Consider the following 19,215-nt stretch of genomic DNA (forward strand, 5'->3'; position numbering starts at 1 on the left):
CTTATGCAACTTATTGGCCCTCACTTCCATTTGAATTGGACAGCACTGGTATACAGAACCAGAGGATGCTCCCAAATTCTATCTCCATGTTTGCGAGATGACTTGAGGTCCCTTAAACCTATCACTGTGGTTTATTTTCCTGGTACCATTTCCAAAGGATGCTTCAACCAGCATCTTTGAAGAGGTTGATTTCTAAAGAAGCACACTTGACCTACAAGATTTAAAGCCTGGATCTGTTATGATCACTCTTGGGAGGAAAGTCCTTTCACCAATGTAGCTCTGCAGAGCTGCCCAGACAGAGAAGTGATGGGATTTTCCCATGTCACACGGCTAGTCTATATGGGAGTCAGAATTTGAACCCAAGACTTCCTGGTTTGAAGACCAGCTCTCTACCCACTATGTAGTATTGCTTCTCATTTTATCACAAGCCATAAGGTCTTACCAAAACAGCCTGTCACTCCGAGACTACAAGCTCAGCCCTCCTTTTCCTGTTACACTCAATATGAGAAAAGTTACAGACCTAAATTCAAAGAAATGGCAACAATAGCATCCCAGTCAACCTGAAACGTCGTTAAGGGACTTGAGGCCCACCCCCAAAGCTACCTCTCTGTGGTACTGACTTGGCTGAGCTGCACCAAGGGCCAAGAGAGGGGATCTTGTCTGAATCCTTTCCAGAGGGGACCCAGGATGTTCTAAGTCCTGTCTTTGCTAAGGTCCTGATGGCTCCAAGGCAGGTTGCAGATCACATAGAAAAGGAGACCTCTACTGACTAGGGAATCTGAGAGCAGATTCCCTCTATGAGCATACTGCCTCTTGTAAACTGAGGACTCAGTTTCTCCATTTGTAAAATGGTGTTTGAGGTACCTTCCGGGCTCAAATCTGTGACCCTAGGATCTTGAATCTTAGCCATGATTTCTTAGATTCTATTCTTGGCCTTTGTTAAATCTTCCTTCCTCCCTTCCTCCTTTCCTTTTTTTTTATTTCTTAGAGTCTTTCTTTCTTTTTCTCAGATCCCTTTCTTTTCTTTCTTTCCCCTTTCTCTTTTATTGAGATCATTTGTTTTTACACCATTCCCATTTCTCCACATATACCTTCATTGAACTCTCCTTTGCAACAAAGAAAAACAAACATAATAGGTGGAGGCGGTGATGGATGGTACATGCCAGTGTATGTACCGTTCTATACCTGTGGTCCCTCATCTTTCTTCCAAAAGATATATTCATCTTCTGTTCTTCTGACCCCAAAGTGATCATTGTAATTAATTATTGACTTATAAGACTGGAGAGCTAGAAGGGGGCTTAGGGTTCTGTTTAATCTAACCACGTGTATTTTCTTTTTGTATATATATGGCAGACACTGACAAATGGGGGAACCAGACAGGGGCTCCAGAGGGACATGACATTTGAACTTAGCCTTGGAGAGAGCTGGGGAAGGGGTGTCTAATAACAGTTCCCATTTCTATAATGCTTGACGTATTTGTGAAATACTTTTATATCTATTATCTCCTTAGGTCCACCAAAAGTCTGGGAAAAGATGCTCAACTCCCTCTCTTCTGTCTCTTAATTCCACTAGCACCCTTAAAGACCTTTCAAGGCCCAACTAAAATTGCACTTCAGGGTTTACAGGGACCCAAGGGCCACACTTAATGCTCTCTAGTCTTGTAGAAAGGAGAGAACGGCTTCCCACTAACTTCAGAGGAAAGAATATGTAAAAGCAGATTAAGGAAAGACTAAGGGGTAACCAAGGACAAGTTAAGGAAGAATGACTTTGTTTTGATCAGAGAGAAAACTGTCAAGTAGACAAAGAACTTTGAAAATGAAAAATTGTCTGGGAAGAGAAGAGAAGCAGTGGAAAACACTTGCAGGAGGGGAAGAGAATGGGGAGGTGAAAAGGGCAATGTAGAAAATGAGGGAATATGGGTCATCCCTGCCTCTGGCTAATACCAGCTAAATTCTGGCAAGGCTCTTTGACATCTCTAGTGGGGGCCATGCTACCTCCTATTTCACATATTGTCCATGCCTGGAGTACATGAAAAACGAGTGTTATGATCATGAGACCAGACTATGCAAAAACATGGAGGAGAGATAGACCATAAATATGGAGGTCAGCCAGGAGGGCAGTTTGGCTGGGTTATGGAGCATGTGCTAATCACTAACTCACAGAATCTTCCCTTCAAAGCTCAGCTGAGATCCCACCCTCTCCTTGTATCAACTTATTTTTGTAGAATTTGTATTCAGAATACAAATTTGAGGGGAGGCTCTTTTTCGTTTTAGTTTTTCTGTGTACTGAACATTCAATTCTTTTGTTTCATTTTTCTAGTCTCATCCAACTCTTTATGACCCCATTTGGGGTTTTCTTGACAAAAATATTGAACTGGTTTGCCATCTCCTTCTCCAGCTCATTTTACTTGATGAGGAAATGAGGCAGACAGGGTTAAGTGATTTGCCCAGAGTCCTAAAGCTAGAAAGTGTCTGAATTCAGGTCTAACTCCAGGTTTGGTATTTTACCTATTAAACCTAACTGCCCATGTACTGAATATTAGGGTAGGACTTAATGAATGACTGTGGAATCGACTAAAACCTACACATTTGAGAAAATTGAACTATTGCAACTGTAAAGATGTATTATATATTATAAAATTGAACATATCATTAATATATCCTATGTATATCAAATATATAACTAAATACTCAAACAAATATAGTAAAATGATATAAATAATAAAAATGTGACAACAAATATAATAAAATGGCATACATAACATAAAATACAACTAAAATCTTCTTCATTTCTTGTTCTGAAAGTACCAAATAAAATGGAACAATTCCCTTTGGCCTTATCTGGTTGCCATGTTTGTTTTTCCCGATTCTTGAAAGCCTCCATTCTTCTGTTTCTGATTCAAATTAAACACCTGCCCTTTGCAATGTCAGACTCAACCATCACCCGTGGATGGTTTGTTTTTCCTTAAAGAAACAATGAGACCGATAGTTCCTGCATTCTGAATTTTGTAATTTCCACAAAGGCAAGCTAGTCCTTGTTGGAGCAGCTAGTTAATATAACCTTAATCGACTATAGGATCAGGCAAGGCACTGTTTGCCCAGTTCTTGGAGCAAAGAGGAAAAATAATGCAAATTTAGAGCAGAGGTGTTTTCACAATTAAGGGAAGTGATGGAAATTCTGCCGTGAAATGGTATTTATTTACATGGCGTCTCTCTTAGCACTTGAGCATTTGATAGAATTACAAATGTGATGAACAGTGAATACATTTAGAGGCTGAATATTGGAGGGAAAAGGTAATGTGGGAACCAGAGTCTGTGGGTAAATAATTCAGTCTCTCCATGCTTTCCACTTTTCTGTCAATGAAGGGGATGGGATTAGCTGACCTCTAAGGTCTTATCTAGTCCAATACCCCATGATTGCACAATTCTTTGGGAGAACCAGGGCTTTCACCCAGTTGGGACACTAATATGGGGAGGAGGGGAAAGAGGAGTTGTTCCTTTCTCTCCACACTGACCATTGTAATTATTTCTTGATTGAAAGTCTGATAAGGCAATAACCCCAACTGAGCCTTCCAAGGTCTGCTTGCCCTTTGTCATTGTTTCAGGGCCTTTCCAAATCCACGTAAAGATAATTTTCAACATTGATTTAAAAAAAATAACAGCTTTTAATTTCCAAAATACACGCCAAGATAGTTTTCAGTCTTCATCCTTGCAAAGTCTTGTGTTCCCAGACTTTCTGCTTTTTTTTCTCCCTCCCTTCCCCTTTTCCCTAGACAGCAAGCAATCCGAGATAGGTTAAACACAGCATTCATTTTTGTAAGACTTTGTTCCAAATTTTCCTTCCTTCCTTCCTCTCTTCCCTTCCCCATTCCCAAGACAGCTAGCAATCTGATATAGGTTAAATATGTACAATTCTTTTAGACGCATTTCCATATTTATCATGCTGTACAAGAAAAATCAGACCAAAAGGGAAAAAACCAAGAAAAACAAAAAAGGGGAGAATACAATGCTTCGATCCACATTTAGTCTCCATATTTCTCTCTTCTTCCAGCTCCCCTGGTCCAAGGACTGACTCACTTTCTGTACGCTAGGCACCTCCACCTAACCCCAGGCTCTGGAGTTATGGCTTGTCTCAAGTAATAGGAAAAGCAGAATCTGAAAAGCCAGTGGAAGCTCCGAAGCATCTAGCCTTCCCCAGCCAGACTTGGCTATTTCTGGTAGAGGAAACACATCCTTCCACTGTCCCATGTTCATAACCTTGAAATTATCTTTGTCCTCTAATTGTTCTCCTTCATCCCCACATGTCTACTGCCAGATCTTGTCATTTCTACCCCTACAGGTAGATCCGACTCTTCCCAAAGCAATTGCCCTGAATCTGAACTCATCACCTCTGTCCTGGGCTATTGCTATGGTCTCCTAATTGCTTTTCTGACATTGCTGTCAGAGCTGAACACAGGACCAGCCTCCTCAATAAATTCCATTGGTTCCCTATTATTGCCAGGCTCAAATAGAAAGCTCTCTGCTTGATAGTTCAAGCTTTTCACCACCTGCCCACATTTTTAATCTTCAGTACATTGTTCCCTTTACTGCATTAATAGTCCAGTCCCACTAGTATTCTCTCTGTTCTTCCCACCTGGAATATACTCTCTCCCTACTCATGCCTCAGAGAATTCTCTTCCCTTCAAGATGTACTTGAAGTTCTACTTTCTACAGAAACCTTTCTGGGATCCAGCAACTGTTCGTGTCCTTCCTCCCAAACTCCTTTGTATTTATTTTTTGAAAATCAGTTGAATATGTATTAAGCACCAACTGTGTACCAAGCACTGTGCTAGGTACTAGGATACAAATACAGTGAATAAAGTCCACGAGAAGCCGCCGTGTAGGTTTTATACATATGTTTATTCTATATTTACTCATACCTCTCTTCTAAGAGAACTTACCCCCCATCCCTCCCCAGGCAAGCATCGTCTCTTTTTTCTTTTTAATCTTTTTTTCCCCAATCTAGCACAAGGTCTAATGTATAGACACTTAATAAATACTTGATGATTGATTATGATAGACCAACCTGTACTTGAATAAGAATCCCTTCTCCACCATCCTTGACAAGGGAACATCTAGCTATTGCTCCAATACTTTTCAGCGAGGAGGAACCCTTGTTTTATAAGGAACTGAGATCTATCTCTCTCCAGCTGTTTGTAGTTCTGCCCTCTGGGACCAATCATTCAATTAACAAGCATTTACCTAATTGGAGGCAACTGTGAACAGGGGACAGGGCTTGGAGTTAGGAAAACCTAGGTTCAAAGAGATTTAGAATTAAATTCTTGCTGTTCATTCGTTTACAGTCATGTCCAACTATCTTGACTCCATTTGGGTCTGCCATTTCCTTCTCCAGCTCATTTTACAGATAGGGAAACTGAGGCAAGCAGGGTTAAGTTACTTTCCCAAGTTCACATATCTAGTCAGTGTCTGAAGCTGGATTTGAATTCAGGAAGATGAGTCCTGCTGCTCTATTCACTGCCCAAATTAAAGGTTAGGACTTTATAATAATAAAAACTAATTGACTGACAGAAAATGAAGAGACTTTTAATATAAGGAAGCTCCCCGAAGGCAGGAATTGTTTTATTTTTGGTTCTGTATCCCTTCCTAATCCTTGTTGACGAGTATTTTGGCCCAGTAATAGTTGTCTAACCCTAACTGTCCTGTATATAATAACAGCAGCCTAATAAGTACTTATACAATTTAAGTAACTCCCATCGAACTGGTATATTCAAGTATCTTCATATTTTTTGGCCTCTCAAGAAGGTTGCAAGAATAAATGAAATGTGGCATTTAAAGCATTTCATGGTCCGGCTCCCACCTTCCTTTCCAGTCTCATTTCACATCCCTTCCCATTGCACAATCTTCATTCTCATTCTGGATGCGCTATTTTCTGCCTCCATTGAGACAGTATGGTATATTGAGTAGAGCACTGGGTCTGAACTCAGGAAGATGCACTCTATGGGTCTGTCTCAAACCCTTAGTAGCTGGATGATCCTCCACGAGTCCCTTTGTTCCTAATGAGGTTGGCAGCTCTAACTCTGTGCTCCTGATATTACTGGAGAAATGGTCCCTCGTGCCTCCTGAAATCCCAGCCTTCCCCCAAAGCCGATCTTAAGCACTATGAGCCTCCCCTCATTCTCTCCAACTTGAGATTTCTTTGTATTGATCCACATGTGAACTCCCAGGGGAATATACTGAGGGCAGGACCTATATAAATTTAATCTCCCCACCCCCGGTACATCAGATGGTCCTTGTGGAGGACGTAATTGTTGATTTGGAGTGAATTAAAATGTAAACTTCTCCAGGGAAGAAACGACATAGCTATCAAAAGCCATCCATCTGGTGGAGGATTGGCCAATTTGCCCACATCTGGGACCTGACTTCCTCTATTTTGTCTCTTTAATTTATCTGAGAAATCAGTGTCTCTTTCATAATTCAGTCCATGGCCCCACAGCTCCTTGGGGGATTCTAGGGATCAAACTTCTGGGGGTACAAGTAATCTCCCATCGGATTTTCTCCAGTTTCTTGACTATTTCTAATTGATCCCTGAGTCCAGAAAAGGTATCAACTAATGAGATGCTGGCCCAGGGTGCTCCCCAAATAACATATTCCTACTAATTATGTCCTCCCATGGTCCAGGGCCCACTTGAGTTAATAACTAGTCAAATATGAAGGAGGGCAGACAGTTCAATCAAAGAGGGAGCATAAGGAGCCGCTCACCAGGAAGTGCTCGGTGGTTTTGTCAACCACACTAGCTGTAGGCAGGGAGACATTTCCCGGCTGCCCCGGAGCTGTGAGCGCCTCAGCAATTTGATTTCCTCTTTTAACTCACTGCCTCCCTCGTCCTGATTCCAGGGGAGAGAGTCCCTGAGAATGAATAGCTCTTGGCAGGAGCAAGGAAGGGGGTGGGATGCTGGGAAAGCTTGGCTGAGGGGAGGGGGTGACATGCCAGGGAGACATCATACCAAGCAATTGGAAGGGAAGCAGGGGCCTCGACGAAAGGCAATAGGGCAGGTGGTAAGGCTTGGAACGAGATGGGGGCTCTAAGCCAAGTCTCTGCTCCAGAAGGAATATGATTAGAATCAAGGATAACAGCCACTCTGGAAAATATTTCCATACCAAATGACTGTAAACAAAATTATGAGAAGCTCTCTTGAGGACTCTTGGATGAAATAGTTCTCCTGACTTATTCAAATTCTAGGACTCTTATTTAACAAAAAATAAGATATTTTAGAGACAGTTCATCACCTATTAGTTCCAAACAATCAATGTTACCCTCCTTTTCAGGAGAGACTAAGTGGCTCTTGAGTCAGGTAAACCCAAGTTCAAAACCAGCCTCAGGTCAGCTAAGTAACCTCGGTAAATCCCTTCATTTTTATCTGCCTCAGTTTTCTTATCTGTAAAATGTAAATAATAGCACTCACCTTGCTCAGTTGTTGTCGGGATCAAATGAGAGCATATTTATAAAGTTCTTTGTGAGCCTTAAAAATCTCATGTAAATGCTACCTTTAGTTATTATTATTGGGATCAAGGATGTATGTTGAGGGGTTCACCATGGTAAGGTAAAGACCCACCTCTGAAGTAAGATATCTGAGTGAGGAGGAGGAGGAACAGGGAAGTATGGGAACAGGAGCAAAGAAAGTGGATGGTGGGAACGGTCCAGGCCTGGAGTGAAGGGGACGAAGGCTTCAAGTGACTGACATGAAGGTTTATAAAAGATTTGCTTCACAACTCTGATGTATTTACTTTGAGAGTTATCTTACAGATGGGGAAACTGAGGATCCTGGCTATTGTGACCTGTCAAGGGGCCCCTCACTAAGAAATGAAGGAGGCAGCATTTGAACCCAGATTTCTATTGTATCCAGGTTTTTCTACTATATCCCATTTCCTTTCTACTCATAGAGACTTCTCTTCATTTTGGGCCCTAGGTAACAAATAAATCAGTCTATTAGCATGAATTAATTAAAGAGAGGACTCTGGGGGGGGGGGCACATAGGCAAAAATGAAAAAGTCCTGACATCTTATTGGAGGAAACAACAGAATGTTGGAAAAAGATTTTGTTAGGATGGAAACTTTTGATCTGGAAGGGACCTTAGAAGTCCTCCAGACCAATGTCCTCTCATTTTACAGATGGGGAAACTGAGGCTCAGAGAGGGAAAGTGATTTGCCTGAGGCAGGATTCAAATTCAAATCATCTTGATTCCAAATCTAACATTCTCTCTGTTCCACTAGGTGACACAATAGTGCACAGAGCACTGGGTCTGGAGTCAGGAAGACCCGAGTTCAAATTCAGCCTCAGACAATTACAATCTGTGTGGATGCTGGGCAAGTTGCTTATACTATGTTTGTCTCAGTGTTCTCATCTGGAAAATGGGGATAATAACAGCACCTACTTTCCAGGATTGTTGTGAGGATCAAATGAGATAATATTTGTAAAGTATTTAGCCCATGCTTAGCACATTATTTATTATTATTATTATCATGACATCATAATATATGATGATATACATTATGATACTATGATAATAATAACATCATATATTATGATGCTATGATATTATCTGGCTAGTGCTTTTCAAGGCAGGGTAGCCTACCGTAGCATTATAAGCACAGGTTCTAGAATCAGAGGTCCTGGGTTCAAATCCTACTCTGGTGATTTTTGTGACCCAGAGTGGGGCAAGTCATCTCATTTTGCTGGGTCTCATGTTCCTTATCTATAAAACGAGGAGCCTCTAAGTCCCCTTCTAACTTTAAATCAAGAAATGGCAATCGCAGCAGGAAGACATCTGCAGTCAGTTATCTTCAATTCTTTCTTGATCTCTCCCTACCCTCTAATCCAGTGGTCCTCAAACTTTTGTTCTCAATATCTTTATCCTATTAAAAACAAGTGAGGATCTGTCCAAAGAGTTTTTGTTTATGTGGCTTATAGTTATAGATATTAATAACATTAAAAATAAAAACTAATTATGAATTTGTAGACTCTCTGAAAGGATTTCAGAGATTCCCAGGATGCTCTGGACCAGACTTTGAGAACCACTGAGACCTAGTCTAATCCATAGCGTCAGGACTAAACGAGTGTTCATCCCAGCCCTGGAACTAAAGCTGGAAAGGGGCATCTCTTACAGCTGTGTCCCTCTTCCCCTGGTCTCTATTCCCTCTATTTCAGGTGTTTGAGGTCCTATTTTCTCTCTGGGACAGATCTAGATAACAACAGAAGCAGGGGAAAGTAAGGGATGGGGAGCCCTTCCTGCCACAGTAGGGCCTTGAAGAAGGTGAGCGGGGTACCCGTCAAAGGCACACAACCTGGAGGAGAGGCGGGCATGTAGGAGATCTGCTTTATGGGACTATTGGAGGAACACTTATGATCCTAATGCCAGAAAATCCCACTCTCTACAGCCTTTGAGAACCACAATTTTGGATTTATTCTCTACCTGTTGCCCAAGGATGAACAGAGGCTTTGGCCCAGCCAGACTTGATTCCCTGACTTTTCCCTTCCTGGAGAAAGTTCTAATTCATCTTCCTAGCTGTGGCAACAGGATTAGTGAACCATAAGGTCTTCAGGGATTCTCTGAAGATAACCCTGGCCCTCCAGAAAGCCAGGGCCATATTTGCTAAAGAAGACTCTAGATGCTCAGAATAATGGGGTATCAGAGCTGGGAGGGACTATGGAACAGGGGATTCAGGGCTGAGAGGGAGCTTAGAACAGGGGATGTCAGAGCTGGGAGGAGGCTTAGAACAGGGGATGTCAGAGCTGGGAGGGAGCTTAGAACAGGGAAAGGGCAGATCCTTTATACATGTTTTATGGGAAAACATGGGCAAGAATCACATGAGATGAGCAGCTCTACAGCAGTGGAGGGAGCAGCCACACTAAGGACACCACAGATTGTCCTAAGTGGACAACAATCTGTTTTTCTTGTTTGTGATGCTCTGTATCTTCTCTGCTAGATTGGAAGCAATCTGGAGGCAGGGTCAATATCTTCTTTCTTGGTTTCCCCCAGGGTCTAGCACAGTCTGCTTTCCTTGTCTATACTTAGTGATTAATTGATGAATGACTGACCTACAGCTAAATTGACAACAGCACCCATTTTAGTACCCTGACCCGAGCAAATGCTTCATGAATATTTGCCGATTTAGCAATAAGAGGGATCTCAGGAGCCATCCCACCCAACTCCCTCATTTTATAGATGACGAAGCCTGGGCTGAGGAAGATGAGTGAGTGGCTCAGAGTCAGAGAAAGGTGGGGATTGGAACACAGGTCCTGTATGCTTGACATAATTGGTATATTATTCTTCTAGCTATTGCAACTTAACATAATTGGTGCATAACACATCCTGAAATCTATTAAGATATAAAAACATACTTATCAATCAATCAATCAATAAACAATATTTAAGCACCTACTATGTGCCAGGCACTGCGATTAGTGCTGGGTATACAAAAAGAGACAAAACACAATCCTTCCCTTCAAGAAGCTTACAATTAAACTGGAGAGACAACGGACAAACAACTAGGTACAAATAAGTTCTATACAGGATACGTAGGAAATAATTAACACAGAAAAGGCATTAGAAAAAAGAGGGTTTGGGAAAGGCTTTAAATGGTACATTGTTAAAATAGGATAGACAGACTTTTAGGTGAGGGAAGGGAAGTCAAGGACTGATCCCATTGCTGTTCAGGGCAATGAAGATCACGGCAGGTCATGAAGTGAAATCATATTATTATGGAAATTTAAGAAATTGTAGCTTCCAGGTTTTCAAGGTAGTCAGCAAAGTTGCATTTTTACAACTCCCGCCATAATGTTAACCTGCCAGGAAATCACTACCGGCACAATGTACAGCAAGGTGTCTTAAACTCTTTCTACTTGGGAGCGCTTTTCACCTGAGAAATTTCTCCATAATCCAAGGTATATAAAATAGATAGAAAAACCAAACATTTCCTGCTAATAAATCATTTCATGACCCCCAGATTCAGTTATGAGACCCCATATAGGCTTGAGAACATGGGATCTACGCCATAGTCAAATGCACTGGATTTGGAGCCAGACGCCTCATTTTGAATCTGGCTCTGCTATTCTCCACGCGTGAGCCTCAGGTTTCTTTTCTGTTTTAGGTTCCCTCTGGTTTTAGTTCTGTGACCCCTTGTGGGACTCTGATATAGCTAAACAGAACTCCGTCTGCCATATATCATTTTTCCATTGGTGGCCATGATGAAATCGAATCCAATGGTTGCCAATGAGTTAACCCCATTATCTGAACCTTTCCTTTGGAGAACAAAGGTTTGGACCATAACTCAGAGGACTGTTCCACGCTTTCTCTAGAGCATTATTCGGAGATAAATTCATATTATAGCTTTTTTATCACCCATCTTTACTCAGCTGGCTTGAGGTGAAAGGTTATACTATAACTCTAGTTGAACTCTATGAAATTGTTTCAATGTGAGTTTAAAGACAATTGTTCCCAACTGGACTGTGAATTCTACTGAGGTTAAGTCTGCTCTCTTTGTCCACCCTTCCTGGACATTCCCTACAGTGTATGGAAAAGTAGTCTCCACACAGTAGGCTCTCCACAGATCTATGAGCTTTGGCCTGAGACAGTTGAGAGCCTGACAGATAGTATAGTGCTGAGTACTGGGTTTAAAGTCACAAAGACTTGAATTCAAAACTTGCCTCAGACACCAAGGAGTTAAGTGACTTGGACAAGATCCTGTTCCTCTTAATGAATTGATTCAAGGCGATTCCAATAGACTTGGGCTCACAATAGTGAGAGAGAGAACCAAGGAGACTGAATGTGGATCAAAGCTTAATGTTGTCACTTTTTTTTTTGTTTTTGTTGTTTGTTTGTTTTTTAAATCTCATGTTTCCCCTCCTTTTGATCTTATTTTTCTTGTGCAGTATGATGAATATGGAAATATATTTAGAAGAATTGCACGTGCTTAACCTATATTGGATTGCTTGCTGTCTTGGGGAGCGGGGGAGTGGAGAGAGGTAAAAACAATTTGGAAAACAAGGTTTTGCAAGGGTGAATGTTGAAAACTATCTTTGCATTTATTTGGAAAAATAGAAACCTACTGAAATAAAAAAAAAATCACTCCTCCTCTTTAGGCCTCAGTTTACTCCTTTGTAAAGTGGGAGGGCTGGACTAAATGATTTCTGAGGTCCCTTCTATTTTAAAGTTAGGATTTTCTGATACCAAATCACGTTCCCTTCCCAGGCCTCAGTTTCCACATCTGCAAAATGGCAATAAAAGTACTGACTACACAGGATTGTTGTGAGGCTTTTCATAAGATAAATACATGTTGGGTACTTGGCAAACTTCAGAGAGCTATATAATAATAATATTTATGATAACAACTCATGTTTCCATAATGTTTTAATCTTTGCGAAACACTTTGCATATATTATGTTATCCCATCCTAACAACTACCCTAGGAAATAGGTGCTATTATTATTATTATTCCCTTTATACAGATGAAGAAACTGAATTGGACAAAGATAGAATGATTTAGATTTATAGCTAGAAGGGGTTGTAAAAGTTTTAAGTCCTTTCGTATTACAAGTGAGGAACCTGTGGCCCAGAGAGAAGTGACTAGCCCAGGATCACACGCATCATAGGGATGAGAGGATCTCAGAAGCCATCCCATTCAACTCTCTCATTTTATAGGTGAGGAAGCCTGAATTTAGGAAGATGAGTGAATAGCCCAGAGAGAAGGGTGGACTGGAACACAGGACCTCTGATAACCCATGGACCCAAATCCATCAGAAAAACAAGAAGGCTAAACAAAAACACTTCCAATCTTTCAACTACTTTCTTTGCTTCGTTTATCAGTAACAAAATAACCCCATGACCAAAAGTTCTAGTGGTGATGGGGAACAGAAAATGGGAAAATGGGGTGGGTGGGGGGAATATCCAGGTGGACTCTCACTTAATAATGATGAGATTCAAGTGGTGAAATTATAATTACTTGTCACTAGATTAAAAAAAAATAATAAACCTTGTATTCCAAATGAACCAAAATTGCTGAAGAAACCATATTTTGGAAATAAATTTCTGACAGTTCAAAAAAGCACCATTACAATAATTCCTAAAAGCAAGAGGTCGGTGTGAAATTTCTGATTCATCCTGAGACCAGATGATTTTTGCTAATTATTTTACAGAGCAAAAACTGAAGGCTTTGCATTTTTACAATGCAACATATATTCATTGGGAATTCATTTATTCACTTAACAAATACTTTTTGAACACTAACTAATGGGTAAGTTCTTATAACTGATAAGCTTGGTGGGAGAGGGAGACAGAGAGAGATGGAGGCAGAGTTTTCATTAAGCTACATTTCTTGGGTTACAAATTATTTTCAATTTTTTTTTCTGAGGCAATTTGGGGTTAAGTGATTTCCCCAGGGTCACACAGGCAGGTCTGAGGCCAGATTTAAACTCAGGTCCACCTGACTTCAGGGCTGGTGCTTTATCCATTGCACCACCTAGCTGCCCCCTATTTTCAGATATTTAATATGTTCTTGGATCTCTAAGGAGCACTGGATCTTGCCATCTGCCCCGCTGCTGCATCCTCCTAGATATATTGCATTTCCTATTAGAAGCTAGTGTTTTAACAGCAAGGTCTGTTCCCAATGCTTAACTCAAGCACTGGGAGCATAGTAAGCAGTTAATAAATACATTTTCATTCTTTCACTTCCTCAAATGACATTTAGATAGCATTTTAAGGTCTGCAATATACTTTTTTTTTTCCAGTAACTTATAAACTCCATTTTATAGGTGAGGAAGCTGAAGCTCTGAGATGCTGCATGACTTCCCCCTCACAGTCAAACAGTTAGAACAAATATTGGAGTTGGGATTCAAACTCAGATCATTTTAATTCCAAATTCAGGGCTCTTCTCGCTATTCTATACTCCTCTGCCAACTAACTGAGAATATTCTGTTTTTCAGGCCTGCCAGTCTGAAACCTTGCAAAGGAACAGACGTCACTCCTTCTCCGGCTCACTGAAACGATAAATAATTCATTCTGGGATAAAAAGAAATGCAAGGTTCAGAGTGCCTCAAGGCCCTACCATGGGAATCTTACTACAACATGAGATTAGATAAGCCGGACTTCATCTTTAAGGGGCTGGAGAAACAGTGAGGAACATTTGTTTTTGGTTCTGCTTCATAAAAATTAGGGGGTTAGAAAATTTATTATTTGAGAAATGATTCTCCCCTTCTCAACTTGCATTTTTATGGCCCTTCTAACCCTATTGAGGATCTTAGGAGTATTTAATCATCCTTGTGAAGAAAGTGATAGTAAATATTTTTATTCCTATTTTACAGATAGGAAAGTTGAGGTAGGATAAGCACTTATCAAGTACCTACCACGTGCCAAGCACCGTATTGGGGGTAGTGGGGGGGGATAGAAACATAGAAATAAGATAAACTTACATTCTACTGGTGGGGGGCACCCAACATGTCTACAGAGCAATAAAACCAGAGCACCCACAAAGTTATTTCAAGAGAGGGAGAGTTCTACTTACTGAGGGGCCTCAGGAAGGGGCTTGTGGGGAAGATCACACGTGAGCTCTGGTTGGAAGCAGAGATGAGGAGGGGGTGGGACCTGCAGCATAGGAGGCAGCCGGGATTCGGGGCAACTGGGGGGCAGGGAGCGCGTAGCAAAATCTTGCCAGTGCAGAGAGCTAGTCATTACTGAAGTGCCTGTTTCTGCCGCATTATCGGGGCCAAAAGTAGGGCAGGCAAGCATCTTTCAGAGCCAGTGGACACCGGTGTATCTGGGAAGATGTGAGGAGAAAAAAAAAGGGGGGAGATAGGAAGGAGGTCCATGCGGGGACAGGCTGTGGGGTCAGAGGGTCTCTCAGCTGGCCTGGCCTTTTCCAGTTCATTTTACAGATGAGGAAATGAAGGGACTTACCCAGGATCACACATCTAGTGAGTGTCAGAGGCTGGATTTAACTCAGGAATGGCAGGTTTTTTGGATCCAGACCTGGGTACCTAGCTCAGATGCTACCTCCAGCACAATCTTTGTTGTTGCTGGTCTGAGCCCTCCCCCTTAGGTAACAAAGTGCTTTGTCATTATTTTGGAGAACTCTCAAATCCCAGAGTCCCACATCCATTGTGTGAGCCAGGGAGCTCCCAGGATTGGAAGAGATCTCCGAGGGCATTTAATCCAACCTCCCTATGTTACTGTGGGGGAAACTGAGTCCCAGAGAAATTAAATGACTTATATAGTTAATAATGATCCCAAATCACCTGAGTTCAAGTGCAGTGCTCTTTCTTCTGTCAATCATTATTCTGTATTAGAAGGAGATGAGAAAGAAGGGACACAAGTCGGGGACTGTGGGTTTCTGGAACAGTGCCCCCCAGTATAAAGGAAAGCACCTGACTGGAATCAGAGGGCCTGGATTTGCATCCCATTACCTGTGTGACATTAGAAGTTCCCCTCTCGGCTTCTGTAAAATGGGGGCAGGAGGGTTAGACTCAGTGACTTCTGAGTCTCCTCCCAGTGTTAACTCTACTATTAAATGATCCTAAAGCTTTTTTGGTACATAATCTCTTTGCACTTCACCCGTCCTCCCTGCAGGAAAACGAAGGTTGGAGCTGTTGGAGGAAAGCCCAGAGGAGGGGCTCGGGGCCCAGAGCTGCTGACAGTGGGACGTGCTGAGCTCATGCTCCGCTGCTCTGGGCATTGGACCATGAGCCTCATCCCAGCCCACTATGCTGACCCAGAAAGCAGCGGCCACTCTGTCCCCCCTGCAAAGAGCAGTTACGGTCCCATTTTCTTGGATTGAAATTCACTTGGACAATTGAAAGAGCGAAAAGACCCGATAAACAGGTTTCCCAATTTGTTCCCATCATCTATAAATACCCGGGAAAGATTGCCTTCCTGGCCAAGTGGAGCCCGCGAGGCTGCTCTGGCTGACGGCCCTGATGGAGAGCAGACAAAAAAGTGGGAAGAAAGGAGGGGGTGGGGACGAAGAGAGGACAGGTGTGGGCTGGGATCTGGGCAAGATTGCTGCATTTGGGCTGACCTATGGAACTGGGGCCTAGTTCTCTTCTCAAGTTATTGTGAGTGCAGGAGAGATCTGATAGAAATGAATGCCTCTTGGCTTTTTAAAGGGCAGCTAAAAATGTCCATTTCTCAAGGCCTACAATGATATAAATGGGAAGAGCAAAAAGAAAGGGAGTGGAGTAAATAATGACAATGGCCAATCGACCTCCAATAAGAGATGAGGAACATGTACCTCCTTCCTTTCCTTGGAGAGGTGACAGACGCTGGGTGCAGAATATGGCATATCTGTGATCACTGTGCTGCCTCTTTCTGCTTACCTACATTTCTTGGTCACTGAGGAAGGCTTGCCCGATGGGTGCCCTTGGAGAGGGGGGCATTATATCCAAAATGGATTGTGATAGAAAAGAAGCATTAATATAAAGAGATTTTGGTTTTAATTTTTTGAAGAAAGAGTTTGTGAGTGTCCAGTAATACTTGTGATGGGTGCCTATCCCATCACAATAAAAACAATCTTCAATACGTTAAAACCTTAAAGAATGGACAATGGAGGGGTGTGGCCAGGCTACAGAGCTGGGGTTTCAGCCCCCTTAATGGAATTAGTTCTTTATGGACCTCAGTCACTCCATTTAGTGAATAGATTACTCAGGGAGGTGAGGAAGGCCTGGGTTCAATTTTAGCCTACGATGATAAGTAAATGTGTGACTTGGGGGATTCCATTCCACCCTCTGAGCTGGGCTGCCTCCTCTGGGTGCTCATGGACTTCATCATAGCCCATTGAAATCCAACCCTCATGAGATCAGAGAAAAAACTGGATCAGGTGTGGAGCAAACCTTAAAGTCCTGTTGATATCATGGGATCATGGTTCTAGGCACACAGTAAGCACTTAATGCTTTTTTTCATTCATTCATTTACTCGTCTAGAGTTGTTAGGGAACTCAGAGGTCAATAAGTTCAATAATCTTATTTTACAGATAAGAAAACTGAGGCAGAAAGCGATTGAGTGACTTTTTCAGGGTCACACAGCTAATAAACATCTGATGCAGGATTTGAACCCAAAATCTGTTTGATTCCAGTTTCAGCACCTTATCTGCTATAACACATTAACTGCTGTTATTGCTGTTATTATTGAAACCAAGTCCCTCCAAATGCCAAAGAAATGAAAGAAGCCAGAGCAGTCCTGAATCTCAGGATTTCTCTACTCTGGGTGCTGACCAATCTCAGAAGGGCCTCTGGAGCATTTGCATGACATTAACGAGGCTGGCTTTTAATAATGGAAAATTAAATGGATGGTTGTGTGTCCTTCAGAGAGAGTCACCTCTGCCAAGGAAAGCAGCTATTTAGGCCTCTAACATAAGACTAATCGTGCTGTTTATTTTCATGTTAGACAGAGAATCATCTTGGGGGGGGGGAAATAAAAGTTCAGGATATGTTTGTCAGTAGCAGAGCTGAAGGGGCAAAATTAGGTGAACTATTTGGCATGGTGTGGGGGGAGGGAGGGAAGGAGAGAAAAATAGAGAAAGGGAAGATAAAAAGAAAGATAAAAAGAGACAAAGAAAAGAAGGGAGGAAGAAAGGGATGGAGCAAAGAAAAAAGAAAGGAAGGAGGGAAGAGAAAAAGAAAGAAGAAATAAGAAAGGAAGAAAGAAAAGGAGGAAGGAAGGAAGAAAAGAAGGAAAAAAGGAAGAAAAATAAAGGAAGGACAAAAGAGAACAAAAGTGAAAGAAAAAACAGGAAGGGAGAAAGTAAAAGAGAAAAAGAAAGAAAAGAAAGGGAAAAAGAAAAAGTAAAAGAGAAGGAAAGATGGAAGTAAAAAAGCAAAAAACAAAGGGAGAGAAGAAAGAGGAAAGGAAGGAAGGAAAAAAGAAAGAAAGAAAAAGAGAGAAAGAAAGAGAAGAAATAAGAGGAAGAAAGAAAAAGAGGAAAGAAGAAGAGAAGGAAGAAAGAACAAAAGGGTGAAAGAGAGACAGAAAGAGAAAGAGAAAAAGTAAAAGAGAAGGAAAGGCAGAAGTAAAAAAAGAAAAGAAGGAAAGAAACAAAGGAAGAGAGGGAAAGAGAAAAGAAAGAAAAGAAGGAAGGAAGGAAGAGAAAAAGGAAGAGAAAGAAAAAAGGAAGAAAGGAAGAAAAATAAGGAAGGATAAAAGAACAAGAGAAAAAGAGTGAAAAAGAGGAAGGAAAGGAAAGAGACAAAAATAAAAAGGAAAAGAAGGAAGGAAGAAAGGAAAAAAATGAAGAAGGGAAGGAAGGAAGGAAGCAAGCAAGCAAGCATCTGAGTGGCATATAATAGGGTCCTGAGAAAGGAACTAGGACTTGAGATTTATCATATGAATGGGACACTTGATATGGACACTTAATACTCCCATATCAATTAATTACTGGACTGGCAAAACACCTACCAAATTGTAAGTGCTTAATAAATGCTTGTTACATAAATGAATAAACAAGGAATTTGAGGTAGGAAGACCTGAATTTGAATCCCAGCTCTGAGTTTTCCTCTTTGTGGGCCTCAGTTTCCCCATCTGTAAAATGAGCTGCTTGGACTAGAAAATGCCTCCAAGTCTAGGATCCCTGACCCCTCAATCAGAAGCAGCTTGCCACAGCCTCTGGAGAGCCTGCCTCGGAGGACCTGGGAATCCTGCCCTCAGAGCTGCCATATTGACTGAAGTTCACTCTCAGAGTGCCCTTGATCACCCTCAGAGGTTACCAGTTACCAGAATGCTGCTGGTCTGCTTTGGTAGAGGAAAGTTCTACACTGGGAGTTTCCCAGAGTGATAAAAAACTCTCAAAACCAAACAAAATATAACTAGAAAACCACGACCAGCCTACTGTGCTCTGTGGAACATTTGTTCCAGGAAGAGACACTTTCCCAAGGCTCTGGGAGAATTTTAAAAGGAGTTTTTCTCTGGGATTTGGTCCTGATGACTTTTCATCAGGTGACCTGCAATTGGAGGCCATCGGCAGAACCTAATTAAACCTTGGGCTTCCTGAGAGGATTGGACAGAAGCTGAGAACAAGGCGCTCTCTCTGGACTTCAATTTCCTCTTTTTTAAAATAATAAATTGGACCAGACCAGGGGTTTTGAATCTCTGTTCTGGAGCCCTGTGGCAGTCACGCCGGCGAAGCCACGAGAACCCTTCCTTCTTAGAATCATATTTATAAATCATTGAAGGAAATG

The 19,215-nt window shown here is 41.7% G+C and overlaps 1 protein-coding gene across 2 annotated transcripts in view; it reads right to left on the reverse strand.

The window, feature by feature from the left end:
- The window catches only part of GRAP2 (GRB2 related adaptor protein 2), a 91,443-nt gene that overhangs the window by 60,486 nt on the left and 11,742 nt on the right, over positions 1-19,215 (reverse strand). The window contains exon 1 of one of the 2 annotated variants that reach the window (XM_031937920.1): positions 5,065-5,369. The exons of the other annotated variant lie outside the window; for it this stretch is intronic. The gene's annotated coding sequence lies outside the window, so the exon portion shown is untranslated. Of the gene's footprint in view, positions 1-5,064; positions 5,370-19,215 lie in introns of those variants that run through there. 2 annotated transcript variants of the gene reach the window in all.

The sequence above is a fragment of the Sarcophilus harrisii genome, chromosome 5, assembly GCF_902635505.1.
Source record: "Sarcophilus harrisii chromosome 5, mSarHar1.11, whole genome shotgun sequence".
NCBI lineage: Eukaryota > Metazoa > Chordata > Mammalia > Dasyuromorphia > Dasyuridae > Sarcophilus > Sarcophilus harrisii.